The sequence below is a fragment of the Halichoerus grypus genome, chromosome 12 (genome assembly GCF_964656455.1).
Source record: "Halichoerus grypus chromosome 12, mHalGry1.hap1.1, whole genome shotgun sequence".
NCBI classification, from domain to species: Eukaryota; Metazoa; Chordata; class Mammalia; order Carnivora; family Phocidae; genus Halichoerus; species Halichoerus grypus.
In genome coordinates this window covers 4256026-4273499 of record NC_135723.1, presented here as the reverse complement: position 1 = coordinate 4273499, position 17474 = coordinate 4256026, and the positions used below count along the sequence as shown (strand labels likewise).

General features: G+C 43.9%; 1 long non-coding RNA gene across 1 annotated transcript; it reads left to right on the top strand.

The window, feature by feature from the left end:
- The first annotated feature begins 6235 nt into the window (after positions 1-6235).
- On the top strand, positions 6236-7994 carry LOC144379642 (uncharacterized). Its single transcript, XR_013442968.1, has 3 exons — positions 6236-6441; positions 7682-7784; positions 7862-7994. It is a non-coding gene; the product is annotated as an uncharacterized LOC144379642 (long non-coding RNA).
- The last annotated feature ends 9480 nt before the right edge of the window (positions 7995-17474 follow it).

The window sequence follows — 17474 nt, the reverse complement described above, 5'->3', positions numbered from 1 at the left end:
GGAGGTTTTACTGTTTAACCCTTTCACACCCACAAGCTACGCAGTAACCGCATCGGCCATGCCCAACTAAATAGTAAAATGAGAAGATTTTGAGTCACACAAAGCCCTGTCACATGATGCCTAATTCAGAACATGGCTAAGGATCTCTCTTGATTAAAATTACTTCTTTAGAAGCAGTGCTTCTAAAATAATGCAGAATTTACAGGTGCTGGGGCTGCTCATTTACACACACACACACACACACACACACACACATTACACTCGCTCTGAGAAGCGCAGTCCACCACTCGCGAAGTTTCTCAAGAGAAGCAGCACAATGGAAATGCTTCTCTTACTTAACCCAGAGTTCATTTTTAGCATGCGCACGGCGGCCGGGCTCGTTATACATTTATTACTCTGTAATGCACTTGGCAACTCACACAAGATGCCCATAGCTGTCCATAACAGGGAGCCACACTGTTTGAACCAGATCTCCCTCTTCCCCTCGACAGCCCCATTAAGTCAGGGAGTAAATTATTAATTGTGCTGACTAAAATCAAAGTCCCAAATGATACAAATAAAGTTAACCAACATACACTGGAAAAACAGAAGTGTTCAAGGCAGCAGAGAAAAGTTTATTCCCCGGCCCCAAAAAAGTGTACCTTAAAAGTCATCATTAGGTATTGCAATGTGGCGTTCGGTGACACCAGGGCCCACTGATTTAAGAATGGAGCCTAGGGAATTTGAGTAAATTGCCTCGTAGCCAACAGTAGCAACAGGTGATATTCAGGCCGAGCTCTGTAAAGAATGCTGTTTTCCTGGTCCTCCTACTCTTGTTAAAATAACAGAGAAAAGCTTGATCCCGAAGTCCCTGGATTTGGTCAAACAACACTTGGACCCTAGCCCGTGTACAGAGGAGTTTGGACTTAGAGACCTAACTCTTTTTGCAAGAATAAATGGCAGTTGTAGGAACCCTCTAGAAGCACAGAGGCCCTCCCAGAGTCCCACAGTCAGTGGTGGAGGAATCCCGGCTCTCCACCGGCAGCAGGTGACCGCGGTCATTCCTGGGAGAATGTGGGGTGTGGCAGGAGCTAGTGACAGAACCTCTATTTTCAGCTTTGTAGGCTGGTCTGTAGCCTGGGTGAGACGTCTAGGAGGCTTTGGGTCATGCACGCTCAGATTTTTCAAAATGGTGAGTTTGAAAGTCTTCTTGTCATTGAGAGCTGAGAGGTTTCTTCCTGGGGAAATAGTCACCAATTGTTATTTGATTCTGTATATTGGGCCAGTGGGGCCTTCCCTGGACTTTCCTGGTAACGGCTGGAGAACAGGGTCATCGTGGGCCTTGGGTGCCATAAGGGGTCAGGCCAGAGCTCCCACATTCTCTTCCGCATGGAGAAGTGTCTGCCCCTGGAAAAAGTAATACGCTGAGATCCTGAAGTTGAGAGAGAAAGAAAGGGAGGGGGGCAGGCAAAGAGCATTCCACACCTGCCCAAGCCTTCCCCACCTGCTCATTCTTCCCGTGCGCCCCTCACATCTGCAAACCAGTCAAGCATCTCTTAAATAAGTCATCAGCTGTTGTTCATGCCAATTCAAATTGGGTTTCTGTAGTTAGTGACAGAGAGACCGCTGAGAGCTACCATAAAAGAAGAAGAAAAAAAAAAAAACAGAAAAAACAGAAAAACCAAAATGGATATATAAATCCAAGACCTAATTCTTGGGAAGCTTCATGATATAGACAAATCCCAGAAATAAATACAGAAGTAGAATATGTATCAGAAAGTTTTCATAATTCCCAAATTTTGAGCCTATATAAGAAATCAGGAAGGGAGAAAATAACACATATGGGACATAAGCAATAGGAAGGTCCTACAAACAAGTACATGATGGAAAGAAAATTAAAAGGAAAGCAAACTAGAAAAAATATTTTCAATAAATACTAGAGATTTATTGGGATTCTCATAAAAATTGGTGAGAAAAATATTCGGGTTCCAATAGAAAGTTGGGCAAATTGAATGAACAGATAATTCACACAAATTGATTATACATTTCCAATTTGAAAGTTGACCCCCCCCCCGAAGTACAAATTAATCACATTGTTACAAATCACAGAAGAGGATCAATGTAATGGTAGAGTTATGCTAATGTTGGCATATTCTTGGCTTTTGGATGGCAGGGTGTATCAACCCAACTCTTTTCGAAAACGATTAAAAATTCTCATCAAGCTTCTAAGAAAATTAATATGCCTTGTCCAGGAAGCCTATTCCTTAAAGTGTATCAGAAGGTAACAGAATTTAAGAGCTGGGGTAGGAGACATTGGTTACAAACAATGGAAATCCAGTTGTAATAAACCTAAACAAAAGACTCTATTTTCCCAAGTAATTACAGAAGCCAGGGAAAGAATGACTTCCTAGGTCTCTGGGTGGAGGCTTTCAAGCAAGGTCCTTCTTTTGCTGTACCACAAATTGCCATCAAATTTGAGTCTTAAAACTACTCCTACTTCTTAGGTCACAGCTCCATGGGTTACAGTCTGGTCAAGGTATGACTGGGTTCTCTGCTCAAGTCTTCTGAGGCTAAAATCAAGGTGTCGGCTGGGCTGAGCTCTTTTCTGGAGGCTCTAGGGATGAATCTACTGCCCAGCTCACATCTCAGGCCAGGAAACGGAGCCCATGGCTGTCTTGCCCGGAGCCACAGAACTTGTGGCAGCTGCCTGTTTGGAGCTCCTGGCTTCCCCTGCACGTGTGGCTTACGGTCTGCAGGCCTAGGCCACACTCGCCTCCCAGAGCAGCCCCCCGTAACTGTCTTTCCAGTAGGTAGGAATCTCACTTCCTTATTTCCGGGCACAAATGCAAAACTGCAGCCTTATTTTAGATACACGGGTGGAGAAGGCAGCTCTTAAATCCTCCACGAGAGCTTTTACCTTTGAGAAGCAGGTGGCCTGACCCCCGCTTGCTGGCCCCTGAGGCCCTTCGCTTCTGTAGAACATAAGCTGCAAGACAGGCGGCGGGTGCGTCCCGTGTCCTCTGACACTCAGTTCCACGTTCCCGGGGCTTCTCCGTATACGCTGTTCCTTAGGAAGAACTGTCATCTAAATTACCAGACTGCATGGGGGCCTCTTGGAGCCGACACTTCATCGATAACCTGGGGTCGTGGGTTACCAGGCGGTGTCAGATGCGTCACGCGGAGGGCCCCACGCACCCTGAAAATGCGGGCCCCTGAGCCAAAAAGCAGGATTAAAACGTTTTCTCCTTCTTTAGTGGTCTCCGTCTTAACTCGTCATGATGGTTTTTATGTGCTGTTTAGGACCATCTCCCTGGTGCAAGGGGGACAATCACGGGGCGGTGGCATTCGCTCACAGTATGTGGGGCCCAGCCCCACGACTACGCACGCCTGACCCTGTCCGTGTGCCCGCGGGCCCCGCCCAGGGTCCCAGCTCAGGGCGCCGCGGCCGGGTGGAGGCGCGGGGCAGGTGGCCAAGAACCGGTTCCGGGGAGCGGGCGGCAGCCGAAGGGGGGGCTGCGTGTGAGCTGAGGCTCCTTCTGCGCGTGCTCCGTCGCTCCACCGGCTTTCACCGGCAGAACACGGATCCAGGATGGAAGTCGTCCCAACTTGACGATCGCTCCCGGCAGCGCAGAGCGTCGCTGCAGGCCTTCCGAGAGCCTGACGACCGCACTGTTCGCAGGCGGGTGCAGCTGGTCCTGCCGCCAGGCCTAGCAGGCGGGGGGGAACAAAACAGTGCGTCGGATTTCTCAATCAGCTTCAGGGGTCTGCTCTGGAGGAGCTGCGGGATCCCGAAAGGGGAGCTTCTCCACCTCCGTGTTGCAGCCGTTTCCCAGGGCAGCTCCCGGTGGGAAGGAGAAACTGAGTCCTGGCAAACTGCAGGGCCGCCTTAGGAGTGGGGTACGGCCTCCGCACCCGCCTGGACCCGGAGCTGCAGCTGCGGCAGGTGGGCGGCCTGGGCCGGTCCTGTGGGCAGGAAGGCTGGGCGCAGTGGGCCAGGGACGCACCGCAGCCCTTGCGAGGGCCTCACTGAGGCAGCTGGAGAGTCCACCTCTGGTCCCAACCAGCAGCTCTGATTCGGAATATGCCTGCGTTGAGCGCTCTGTCACCAGATGGCTGAGGCACAGTGGGGACCCGCGTGCCTCCCCAGGTCCAGCCGCTTGGCTGGGCTCCAGCGATAAGGGGCCCACAAGGCTCCGTCCCCCAAAGCTCAGCGGCCACGAGCCGTGGCAGTGCCACACAGGGCCTTGGAAGGCGGAGGTGAGGCAGAAGGGGGCTCGAAGCAGCCTCAGGGCTGGGGCGAGGTGTGCAATTCAGGCTGAGTCTGCAAAGGGCAAGTAAGGGACAGGCAGGAGAAAGGAAAAGAGGCGCTCTGGGCAGAAGGAGGGGGTGCAACAGAAGTGGGGGAGAAGCTTCTCTCAGCTCTGGTTCAAAACCAGGGCAGTCTCTGCTTCCTCATTCCAGGGTCTAAGACATCCGCGCTTCCAAGCGCCAAGCCCCAGCCGAGAACACATCCCTGTTTGCTCTAGAACCCCTCAGCTTGTGATGGGGGGGCGTGATTCCACAAGACACAGTTCCCTTGTTTCTGCACACCAGACAAGACAGAGCTCAGAGCACGGCAGTGAGGCATTTTTTTTTGCACCACCCGGCTGCTTGGGAGGGAGCCCACAACCCCCCGTTTGGGAACGGGGACACTGACGTCCACCCCACGCGTGGCACAGAGCAGAGGGTGCTCTTTCCCGGTCGGAGCTCAGAAATGTGAAAGAAGACGACCAACAACACACTGAACTGTGTGCATGTGTCACAGAAAACATAAAACAGGGGATCTCAGAACCCACAGGAGCCTGCGGTTTCTGAAATTCGGGTGGGTGGCTTCCTGCAGCTGCAAGGCATGCCGGGAGGAGCTGGGATGGTCTGGGTGCCACCTCACCCCGTGTTTGCTGCAAGGTTTTGCTCAGCATCGCTGGCCTGCCACTTCCCAGAGTGGAGGGAACCCACCCATTCCCAGGAAAGCGAGGAGAGGCCAGAGCCAATAAGTCAACGAGGCTCCAGCAGGGCAAGGGGGGCAGAAACCCATCTCAGGCAAGGGCTGAGGAAGACATGGGAACACTCATTTTATTTTGTGCATGCCGACAGGGGTTTTACTGTTATGTAAACGCAGCCAGCCATTCCCCGTCTATGCTGACATGCGCGCCTCAGGGCTCTGCTGTAGGACACGTTGTCCGGGATAGAAACAAGCTGTGTTTAGATACAGGGAAGGCCGGTGATTACTTGCTTCTGAATTTTGTTTTCATTACAAATTTCCAACGGGACAAGCAGAGGTAGTGAAAACAGGTGTGACTGCAGGACCCTGGGGAAACAGCTCTGACAGCCCCCCCACACCCCCACACCCTGCAGGAGGAGGGAGACAGAGGGGCTCTGGGTGGCTGGAGAGGCTGGGGGGGGGGGGCAAACACTCAGAAATGCCAGATATAAAGTGAAATGCACTTGTCCAAACTGATACGCTGGGGAAATCAGGAGGAGAGGCAGGAGCATCCATTTCTCCAGGAGGACTCGGGGCTCTACTGGTCTGGTCATCCTTGCAGAAGACTGGGTTCTCAGGAGGGAGGGAACTTTGCCCCATTGCACAGGATGATGGAAAATTCACAAGTGCGGGTCTGCGCACGTCACAGTGGATGTGACATGAGAGGACAGTGGGGTCCAATGGGGGGGGCAGGAGCAAGGGAAGCAGTGCAGCCCCCTCCCACCCCCATGCAGAGCTGGTGAGCACGGTAGGTGTCTCTCCCTCGGGGCAGCAGGTAGAACACCTCTCTGCTTGGTGGGACCCACCACCTTCAGAGAAAACATTTGCCAGGGCGCCCAGAGACCGTAGCAACACGATCTTCAAGGTTATCCAATCCTATCCCAATGTTAGGCTGGACCTCCAGAAACAGACAAGCCAGGGACCCATTCTCTGCCCCATAAAGACCCCACGAAGCCTCTAAGACTCTGATTTGGCGGGATGATTTCTTCTCCCACAAGGATTGTTGAAAGAAACAGCCACTTGGGGTTAGTTGTCTTTTGGGCAGCTTTTTAATCAGAGATGTTACGTATAACTTTGCTCCTTAAACGAATATCCCCGTTTGAAGTTCAGGGCCAAGGAAGGTTATTTTGCCAGATGAGGAGTAAGATTTACTATGAGCAGACGGTGCATATCCTGCGGGTTTCCTTCTTTGTCCTTAGCTTTCTGTGATGAGACAGGAAGGCTCGGACAGGAATTGGTTTCTGTGCCCCTGTGCATTTTATCTTTTTTTTTTAAAGATTTTATTTATTTATTCATGAGAGACAGAGAGAAAGAGAGAGAGGCAGAGGCAGAGGGAGAAGCAGGCTCCCCACTGAGCAGGGAGCCCGACACGGGACTCAATCCCAGGACCCCAGGATCGTGACCTGAGCCGAAGGCAGATGCTCAACGACTGAGCTACCCAGGTGCCCGTGTTTTATCTTTCCTTGGGGGATTCTCACTAGAGGTGTACCCCATATGTTCTACCTCTCCATTCCAGGCTCATTGATTTCATTCCTTATCTGTTTTGTTTGTTTATTTAATTTTGAGTCCACTTTGGAACAATTTTGAAATTAGGAGAGCAGTCTCTATGTAACTCAACTGGAAAACCCGTGACATGTGTCTTGATGAGACAAGGCCAGCGCCGTGGCCCTTGGGCATTTTTGCCCAACTTCACATTTACACACTGTCGGTCAAGGTCGGGGTGACCACCCGTCCCAAGACACACAGCTTGACAAAGGCAGTCCAGAGGTGTAGTCAGGATTCCCGCTTTGGAAATTCCACAATGGTAGGAAAGAAAATAGTTTTGCATAGTTTTGCCTTTAAAAGAAAGAGGTCTCAAGCCACAGATGAATCACCGGCTACCTCCATCTCTTAACTTGGCTTCTTTATAACACCTAAAACTTCCCCAATCCCCCAGACTGAGGCACTCACCCCTCCTTCTTGCTGACCTCCTGGTCCTAGAGTCTCACTCCTCTGAAATCATCCTGGAACATCCTCCTTACCCCCAAATTCTAAGATGACACAGACAGTGTCTCTCCTTCACGTCTTCCTCCCCACATTCCCGTCCTGCGTGCTCCGATGCCTGTCCTTTTCCAGACTCTCATGACCCAGACTCCGCCCACCAGCTGCCCTCCTGGCCCTTCTGGTCCCCGGGCCTCCCTTTCTCTCTGCCTCCTCCCCACGTTCAACCCACAAGCCCTCACACGGCTCTGCTTGTGACCTACACAGAGATAGACTTTCAGAAAGGCCTCCCCTGTCCACCCACGGACACCTGTCACCAGCCCCTCCACCTGACCCTGTTACCCATTTATTCTTCACGATGCTTACCACCCTCTGAAGTTACTTCTTTCTTGCTTGCTAATTGTCTGTCTGCTCCATTGGAATTCAGGTGCCATTTTGTTGTATTTCTAGCACCTAGACGAATGTACTAAGAGATTCTTAAGAGAATGCTTAAGAGAATGAATGAATGAATGAGTGAATGAATGAATGAATGAAGAGAGTGAATCCCTAAGAGAATAAATCCATAAGAGGATGAATGAATGACTCACTTCAGCAAGGGGCTCTCAGCATTGCCCCGCTGGGCTCTTGCACTAATCTCCATCTTGATGGCTTTTGCTAGAATACTGATTCTTTTAACATCCCTTTAACATTCCCTGTTCCCAGCACAGAGCAAGGTCCAAACCGCAGGCCTTGCTTCTGAAGGATGTCTTCATCCAGCATTTATCTGCATCCAGCACAGTCTCCCTGGAAGCGACCTCCACTCCAGGTGAGTATTTCTGTTTCCTGCTCCGAGAGCATTCTCCTGCCATGCCCCTCTGCTGATTCCTTCCTTCTATTTTCCAGTAGGAGGAATTCTCAGAGTAAGAAGTACTCCTTGAAGTGTCAGGAAGATTTGGATTAAAATCCTGCCTCCGCTAATTTCTGCATGACCTCGTTTGTTTTTCTTTGTAAATGGAATGTTGTTGAAAGAGACAGGTCAAGGGCATGGCAACAGGATAGCATCCTTGCCTACCTCTCTGGTATCCACAGCCTATCCTAGGAGGCTTGTGTAATCTTCCCGTCCCCCAGCAGGCGCCCTCTGCCCTCATCCCTTTGGTGCATTTCCGTCAGAATCTGCTATCTGCACACCTATGTGGCACTGACATGTACCTGACACTGTTCTCTAAATGTCTGTATCTGCATCATCCCTGCTCCACCGAATCTTATCCTCCTATGGGGAGGGGGACTTGCCGTAGGTTTGTTTTCTCTTCAGCTTGCTCACCAGGAAGTACTAACTAGATGCGCAATGTTTTAATCAATTCATCCCTTTATTTGGTGTTTATCAAGCACCTGCTCTGTGGAAGGTATGACGCTAAACCCTGTAGTGGGGGCCGCGTAGGCAGAAAAAGGCAGATTTGTTCTTAGGGCACTTACGTCCATGGGGCTTCAATCCACGGTGAAAATAGCATTATACACGAGAACTGGGTGTTATACGCAGCTAATGAATCGTTGAACATTATATCCAAAACTAATGATGTACTATACGTTGGATAATTGAATTTAAATTAAAAAAACCCCAGCATTATATAATTACATTGTTCCTCCCACGTGCTGGGGAATATGCCAGGGCTGATGGCGCAGCGGTGAACAAAATAGGCATAGTCTATGTCGTATACACTCACACACTAGATCGTAAGACAGAAACTGCCAAAGAGAGCTCAGCTCTGATTTTATGGGCATTTAGAATAAGGAGAAAGGAGAAGGATGAGGATGAGGATCCATAACAAGTAAGAAAATGTTTCTTACTGAATTTCCTCATTGAAAAAAAAAAAAGATCAAGATTGTTATTCTGAGATATCCTGGATTGGCAATTATCTGGTGAATTTTTGTGGTTGAACACACATCATCTGTGCTGAGAGCACTCTGCCACCTTCTACTGGTCTCTGTAGACCTCTGTCGGGTCACCTCCGTTTGCCCACCTTCAGGTGGGTGTGCTCTTACTGAAGGGAATCAGATCCAGTGGGGATGCATTGGCTCGCTCCCCTAGAGTACTAGGAAGGGCAGGAGACAAAGGAGGAAGCTCTTCGTCGCTCCTCCCATTCTACTTTGGAATCATTGCGGCCAGGGATAATCCCCCTGAGAGGCTCCTGTGAAGTGGGTATCTCTGTTCCTATTTTTCCAGTGAGGAATTTGAGACTCAACAGGTAGAAGGTCTGGGCTGCCTGCTGAACTATCCTGCCTCCAAGGAAAGATATAACCACCAGGTACAGTGAAAACCGGAATTTCCCCAACAGTGGGTGATGCAGCTGGCTGGGGCTGGGGTGTCGGAGGCAAGCTTCGCTGGGGGGCAGAGAGAAGAAGTGGTTCCTGAACACTTCCGTCTGGCTCTCTCCACTCTGCTCCCTGTCAAAAGCAGCTGGACACCATGGCGGCTTTCTTTTTTTTTCTTTTTTTCAAAGAATTTCTGGTCCCTTCAAAAATCAGGAAGTTCTGGAAATCAGACAACAAAACTTAAACTCATGATATTTCCTACCCAAACAGGCACTGAAAGTTCAAAGTTTCCAGATAAGCATTCAACTTCTTGATGTTTATCTAACCCAAAAGTTTAAGCATTCTGAGGTTCATTGGATTCCAAAGCAGAGAGTCACACTGTCTCTTTTTCTTAGGAGTTTTTACCACCTATGTTGCTGTGAGTTAAGAGGGGGTGGTGATTACTCTATTTTTTTACAGTTTTCCAGGAATATTGTCCAGAAGGAGTTACTGGGGGGGGGGGGGTAAATAAAAAGTTAAAATCCAATCAGTAAAAGATTGACTTTTCAACAGAACATGGTGTCCTACATATCTGAACACCCACAGATACAAATCTCTCCCACACTCAGGCCTGCACAGAAACTGGGGCCTCAACCAGTCACGCACGGCTTGTAGAAAGAGCTTGCACATGCTTACAAAGCACAGTGATTGATTCACAAAGGTGTGTGCATTTCCAGAAAAGAAAAAACAAGGCTGAAGCCAATTAGCGATGATTAAAAGTGCCACCATCAATTTGTGTAATGGCTGGTACTTTTCAGAACAAGTTCACTCCCATCATCTCCCTAATCTTCCTGATATGCCCACTGATACAAGATATGCCCATTAGACAGCTGGTAACTTTGAGGCTCATCATGTTGAGTGACCGCTAGGAGGACCTGTAGGAAGTGATGCAGAGCAGTTGCTAGAATCCAGGCTATGGTTCCCCTATGAGGAGGTTGTGATCTGTATGTACTAATAATATTGAAAGAGAAGTTCTAGGAACAGCAGTGGTAGAAACAGCCAAGTATGAGATCATGGCCAGCAAGGCAAGTAAACCTGGTTTCATGAAAAAAACAAAAAAACAAAAACAAAAAACAAAAAACAAACCTTGAGCTTTGGAGCTACAAACCTCTTCCATTCCTGCTCTGGCTTCTTACTATTTATGGGATCTTATGCATGTTACTTAGCTTCTTTCAACCTGAGTTTCGGTACATGTGAAGTGGAGGGTTTTGTGAAGATTAATGAAATAATGTACGTATGGTAGCACAGACTACATGTCAGATTCCATCTGTAATCCTTTTCCTCTTGGATTTACCAGAACTAAATAATCACATTTCTAGAAACTGTTACTACTGGTAAGCCACCTGCTTCTCCTTTCTCATCCTAGAGATTCCCCAGGATGTCCACACTTTGTGTTATCTCATGTATTCACTGATGAGAGATACAGAACTGAAAAGATATAACCCCTTTCTCTATGGGGCTCAATGCTTACAGTGTACTTCTTTTTCTTTCTTTCTTTCTTTTCTTTCTTTCTTTCTTTCTTTCTTTCTTTCTTTCTTTCTTTCTTTCTTTTTCTTTCTTCTTTCTTTCTTTTTTCTTTCTTCTTCTTCTTCTTCTTCTTCTTTTTTTTTTTTTTTTAGAAAATATCAGTTTATCATCTATATAGAGATGCAAAAACTGGCCCATGGGCCAAATTTGGCTAACTGCCTTTTTGTATTCCCTCTGTAAGCTAAGGATGGTTCTTAACTTATAAGCAGTTCTCTATGGCTGCTTTCATGCTACAATCAGAGAGTTGAGTAGCTGCCACAGAGATCCGATAGTTTAAACAGCCTAAACTCTTCTCCCTGGCCCACTGGAGAAAACGTGCACAGATCCATGATTTATATTCCATCCTAGATGACACCATGAAACCCCTCGATGCCCAGGATAGTGTCATTATGGGGCAAGAGCTCTTCCTTCTGCTTACTTGAGTTTAGTTTGCTCTCCTTTTTTCTATTTTCTTAACCCAGAAGCTTAGTTATTGATGAGTCATTCTGCTTTTCTCATATACATGTTAAAGATGTAAATCTCCCTGTAAGCATTGTTTGAACTGTATCCCATAAATTTTGATATCTGTGTTTTCGTTTTCTTAAAATTAAAAATATTTTAAAATTTCCCTCGTGATTTCTTTTTCACCCACTGGTTATTTAAAGTTGTGATGCTTAATTTCCAAATGTTTGGGGTTTTCCCCAGATTTCTTTCTGCTATGGATTTCATTTAATTCTATTGTGCTCAGAGAACATATTTTATATGATTTCAATTTTTAAATTTATTGAAGTTGTTCTATGGCCCAGAATATGGTTTATCCTGGATAATATTTCATGAGTACTTGAAAATAATATGTTCTCTGCACTCCATGAGAGTGCAAATGTCAGTTAGGCGTGTCCTGTGAGTGCTGGTTGGGTTGAGTTGGTGGAGAATGTTGTTCAAATCTTGTATATTTTTTGCTAATTTCTTGATTAATTGTTCTATCAATTATTGAAATAGGGTCATTGTAGTTTCCAACTATTATTGACAAATTGAATATTTCTCCTTTCATTGCTGTATGTTTTTGCTTTATATGTTTTTAGCTCTGTTATTAAGTGCATATACATTTATAATTGTTATACCTTCCTTATGTATTGACCCTTTTGTCATTATGAAATATCTCTCCTTGTCTTTAACTCCTTGTCTTTAACTCTTTAACTTTTTTTTCTTGCAGTCTATTTTATCTGTTCTTAGTAAAGTCATCTCATTGTTTTCATGGTTATTGTTGGCATGTTATATCTTTTCTTATCTTTTTGATTTCCTATATGTCTCTTTGAATCTAATGTGCATTTTCTGTAGACAGCACATATTTGGGTCTCATTTTTTTAAATCCAGCCTGACAATTCATACCTTTTGACTGGGGTGTTTCATCCATTCACATTTAATGTATTCATTCAAAGGGTGGATTTATGACTGCCAGTTTTGAAGATCTGTTCTCTACTTGTCTCATGTCTTTGTTCTTCTGTTCTTCTTCTACTGCCTTCTTTTGTGTTAGATAAATATTCTTTTTTAAAAAAATTCACTTTATTGATGCTGGGGAGGTGGGGAGGAAGCCTGGAAGAATATGTGGGGCCAAGTGACCACAGGTGGGCACTGGGTGGGTGTTGAAGCCTGGCCACTGCTGGGCAGGAAAGACAGTTGCCAGTGAATGCACAAGGGATGAACAGCTGCCAGTACTCCAGGGGCAGGTGCTGCTCCACAAGCACTTTATAGGGAGACTTGGTCATTGACCAGGCCCTGCTGTTGCATCAGAAGTTCCAGGTCCTCTGGCCTCATACTCTTGCAGCCAGCATGCATAACAAACACCTCCAGGTCATCACAAAGATGTTGGAAATACTTGTCCAGCACTCTTCCACCATCTCAAGAGCCTTATTCTCCATGGGCATCTTGGTGCAAAAGCTAAAGAGTTTCACATAGTGCCTCAGTCCAGTCTTGTGGGGATCTTGATGGGGCCTGAGGCCAGGGGTTTGGGCCCTGGGAGGAAGCCTGGTTGACAGAGGCTCCAGAGGCTCTGAAGAGAAGGCTGCAGTGCTAGGCAGTGGGGCTGTCTCAAGAAGCTGAAGTCGTCTGGCCTGAAGAAACTCAGTGGTGCTGGAAGCCAACTCTGGACTTGTTGTCCTACCAGAGATGACCTCATCTCCAGAATGAAGATCATTCTGGCACCTTGGCCCCTGGGATCTCTCTGCTTCTGTCATTTCTTTTTTTTTTTTTTTTTTTTTAAAGATTTTATTTATTTATTTGACAGAGAGAAAGATAGTGAGAGCAGGAACATAAGCAGGATTGGGAGAGGGAGAAGCAGGCTTCCCACCAAGCAGGGAGCCCAACGTGGGGCTCGATCCCAGGACCCTGGTATCATGACCTGAGCTGAAGGCAGACGCTTAATGACTGAGCCACCCAGGCGCCCCTGCTTCTGTCATTTCTGTATGTCACTTGGGCTTTTCTGTCCTGACTGATTCTTGTGTTCCTATTGTATCCTTCACTTTGCTTCCACTCAAACTTTCCTCCATTAGATAAATATTCTTTTTTTAAAGTTTATTTATTTATAATCTCTGTACACAATGTGGGGCTCGAACGCATGACCCTGATATCAAGAGTCAAACGCTCTACTGGCTGAGTGAGACAGGAGCCCCTAGATAAATATTCTTAATGCACTATTTTAACTTCTCTGTTTTTTACTACACTTTTTAAAATTTAAAATTTTATTTTCTTAGTGATTATACTAGGGATTACAATATACACATCTCCTTTTACTCACTCCTCCTTTTACACTATCTTATGTCTGTTAGAGAAGTTAAGAAAAGTAATGAGAAAAGTATGTTTATAGAGTGTATTGTATTTATCCATGTATTTATCATTTCTAGTGTTCCTTATTTCATCTCTATTTGAGTTACTTTCTGGTGCTACTTCCTTTTGGCTGGAAAGATTTTTAAGCCCTTCTTGTAAGGCAGATCTTCTACCAGTACATTTTTACAGTCTTCCTTTAGCTGGGAATGCTTTTTATTTTTTTTTCTTTTATTTTTTAGGGATAATTTTACTGGGTGTGTAATTCTTGGTTTGACAGTTTTTCTTTTAGCACTTTGAATATTTCCTTTCATTGCTTTCTGACCTCCATTGTTTCTGATGAGAAGATATCTTTGTTTATTTTTCTCTTGTACATTATGAGTCCTTTTTCTCTTGATGTTTTAAAAATTCTCTTCATATTTGTCTTTTAAAAATTTAAATGTGTCTAAGAGTACATCTCTTAATGTTTGTTCAACTTGGAATTTGTTGAATTTCTTGGGTCTGTAGATCAATACTTTTAATAAATTTGGGGAGTTTTTAGCCACTATTTCTTCAAATAATTTTAATGTTCTTTTTTCCTCTCTCTTATTTGTCTAGGACTCTCATTACCCATATATTGATATACTTGATGTTGTATCACAGGTCCCTGAGAGTTTGTTCATTCTTTAATCTTTTATCTTTGTTATATTGAATAATTTCTATTGCTCTGTTTTGAAGATTAATGAATCTTTTTTTCTGCCATCTCAATTTGCTGTTTAACCCTTTAGGGAAAATTTCCCTTTAGGGAAAAGATAGTTATTACTATATTTTCAGCTCCAAAATTTCCATTAGGTTTTTTTTAATGAAATATTTTATGTCTGTTTATTGAGATTCTTTCTTTGTTGAGTCTATTTGTTGGGTTGCATGTATATTTCTTTTTTTATTTCTACCAGTATTTTGAAGACAGGGTTTAGGGCTTATTGACCCTTGTACCCAATTAGACCCATGCATTCTAAAAATTGGTTATATATCAGTAAAGAACAAGTCTCACATTGTTTAAAATTGGATCAATGATGTGAAGTGGAAACCAGGAGAAACTTTACTAGCTTTCTAAAGAGAGGGGCAAAGAGATGAAAAAGTGGAGAGAAAATGGTAATTCTGGAGGATAGAGACAAAAGGCTGGCCATGCATTATAGGTGTTCTAGGGGAAGAAAACAAAGCAATAGAACAGAAGTAATATGTTAAATCAAAACTGATGAAAATTTTTCTGAACTAATATAAGATATCATATGATATTCATGCAACCTTAATGAACAGAAATCTACCAGACCTACCTTGGCAAGATGTTTGAGTTACAGAGATGATGGTAGCAACAAAAACTCTTGTAAGTATCAAAAAAAAAAAGAAAAAAATGAAGAAATTGATTACCCACAAATGTTTAATACATGTCACTATTTCACAGCTTTCCTCTGTAACAGTATTATGAGGGGAAAAAAGCAGAAGCAACATCTACAGAATTTCTAATGCAAAAGATATGACTTAAGAATGTGATGTGCCACTAAGTTTTTTATTCATATATGAAGCCTATAAAAAGACATTTCCAAGTATTCAAGGAAAATGTACCACTTTCATAACCTTTTAATAATGACCTAAAAATTCATGTAAGTGAACCAAGAAATGAATCAAAATTAATTGATCAAGAAGAGGAAAGTTAAGATATCAAAACAAAACAATAAGACAAAACAAAACAGAAAATAGCAGAGGACTAGAGGTGAAAAGTAAATTTAATTTTTATAAAATTGATTAAATTTGGGGTGCTGAGGTGGCCTGGGTGATGCTTAATCAAGAGTCAGTTAAGCGTCTGATTCTTTTTTTTTTTTAAAGATTTTATTTATTTATTTGACAGAGAGAGACACACAGAGAGAGGGAACACAAGCAGGGGGAGTAGAAGAGGGAGAAGCAGGCTTCCCACAGAGCAGGGAGGCTGATGCGGGGCTTGATCCCAGGACCCTGGGATCATGACCTGAGCCGAAGGCAGACGCTTAATGACTGAGCCACCCAGGCGCCCCAAGTGTCTGATTCTTGATTTTGGCTCAGGTCATGATCTCAGGGTTGTGAGATCAAGCACTACAATGGGCCCTGTGCTCAGCATGGAGTCTGCTTGAGATTTTATCTCTCCCTCTCCCTCTGCCACGCTCCACCGCCCCCACAACACTCTCTCTCTCAATAAATAAATAAATAAATAAATAAATAAATAAATGAAATTGTTTAAATTTGAATCCAAACATTAATGGTATTTATTAAATAGAAAATAAAACAATTTAATAAAGTCATCTAAGGGACAAACATTATTGCAAGGATAGCACAATTTTTATCTTGTGCATCACTTCTGACCACTTTCTATGGTTTCCTATAAAACATAATTGTAAAGGATTCTGAGGCTACATCTTGAATCAAAAGGAAAGGGCTCTGTGATTGATTAGTGGTATTTCCTGTGATTGATGTATAAAAACTGAGTATGAAGTATCATGTGTCACATTCATGGCATCATTGCATTTCTATAGCCTGGAAAGAGTTAAGGTCAACATAATTCATAATCTAGACAAATCTTAGTATCAAACATTTGTGAAGAGCTAAAATATAAAGCAACAGAATGAACATGCTAAAGATATGTGTATAATCTCAGATAGAAACTGTAATATATCACAGATTTGCAAGGTGGGGATTTCATTTGTTAATGGTTAAAACCAGGATCATAAATCACTCCAGTGAAAAGGTCTGTTGAAACATTTTCTGAATAGTGTCCACAGAATACATGTTCCATGAGATATTAATCTTAATTGATATGTTAAAAATAAAAGTTTTCCAGAACACATAACTGGAAATGTTATACATTAAATCAACACCATGGATATTGACAGTACATATTGGAATATTAGTGTCTCAAAGAAATTCTGCACTTCAAACAAGCCATTACAAGTAACTATAACCCTTAACCAAACTTACCAAATATAAAATAGATAATAGGCTTGGATACCAGCAGCAATAGTCAAAATAATTAACAATAAAATTTTATTCTAAGAATACAAGACAAATAAAATATCCACTAATAATCCTGAGAAAATGTGCAGAACGTGCAAGAGAAACTTTACTAAGAGGTGTAACACCCAGTGCTCATCACAGCATGTGCCCTCCTTATGAGCACTGGGTGTTATACACAACTAATGAGTTACTGAACACTCTATGAAAAACTAATGATGTACTGTATGGTGGCTAACTTAACATAATAATTAAAAAGAGGTATAACAGAAAAATTTAATAGTGAGTTATGCTGTATTTCTGAACGGAAAAACTGAAAATCATAAAGATGTCAGTTCTTGATAAATCTCAGCCTAAAACACTATAAAATTATTCTAGTAAACAAATAATATTACCAAGGTTTATGAGAAGGCATTAAGAGGTGAAGCTAGCTACAAAATTTATCAAGTTTGTTGGGCGCCTGGGTGGGTCAGTCAGTTAAGCATCTGACTCTTGATTTCAGTTCAGGTCATGATATCAGGATTGTGACATTGAGCCCTGCATCAGGCGTCACACTGGCTGAGGAGCCTGCTTAAGATTTTCTTTCTCTTTCTCCCTCTGCCCCTCCCCACCACTCATGTGTGCTCTTTCTCTCTCTCTAAAAAAAGAAAAAAAAAGAAGAGAGAGAGAATGAGAGAACAGACTTTGTGTAAAAGTAATACTATTATTATCAGGTATTAAAATACTCAAATGCAAACTGCCTCTATTAGTTTTTGTATATAATGTCCAGCATGAAATATCAAATTACCAGGAATATACAGTAATTGGAGTCAATATCAAATGA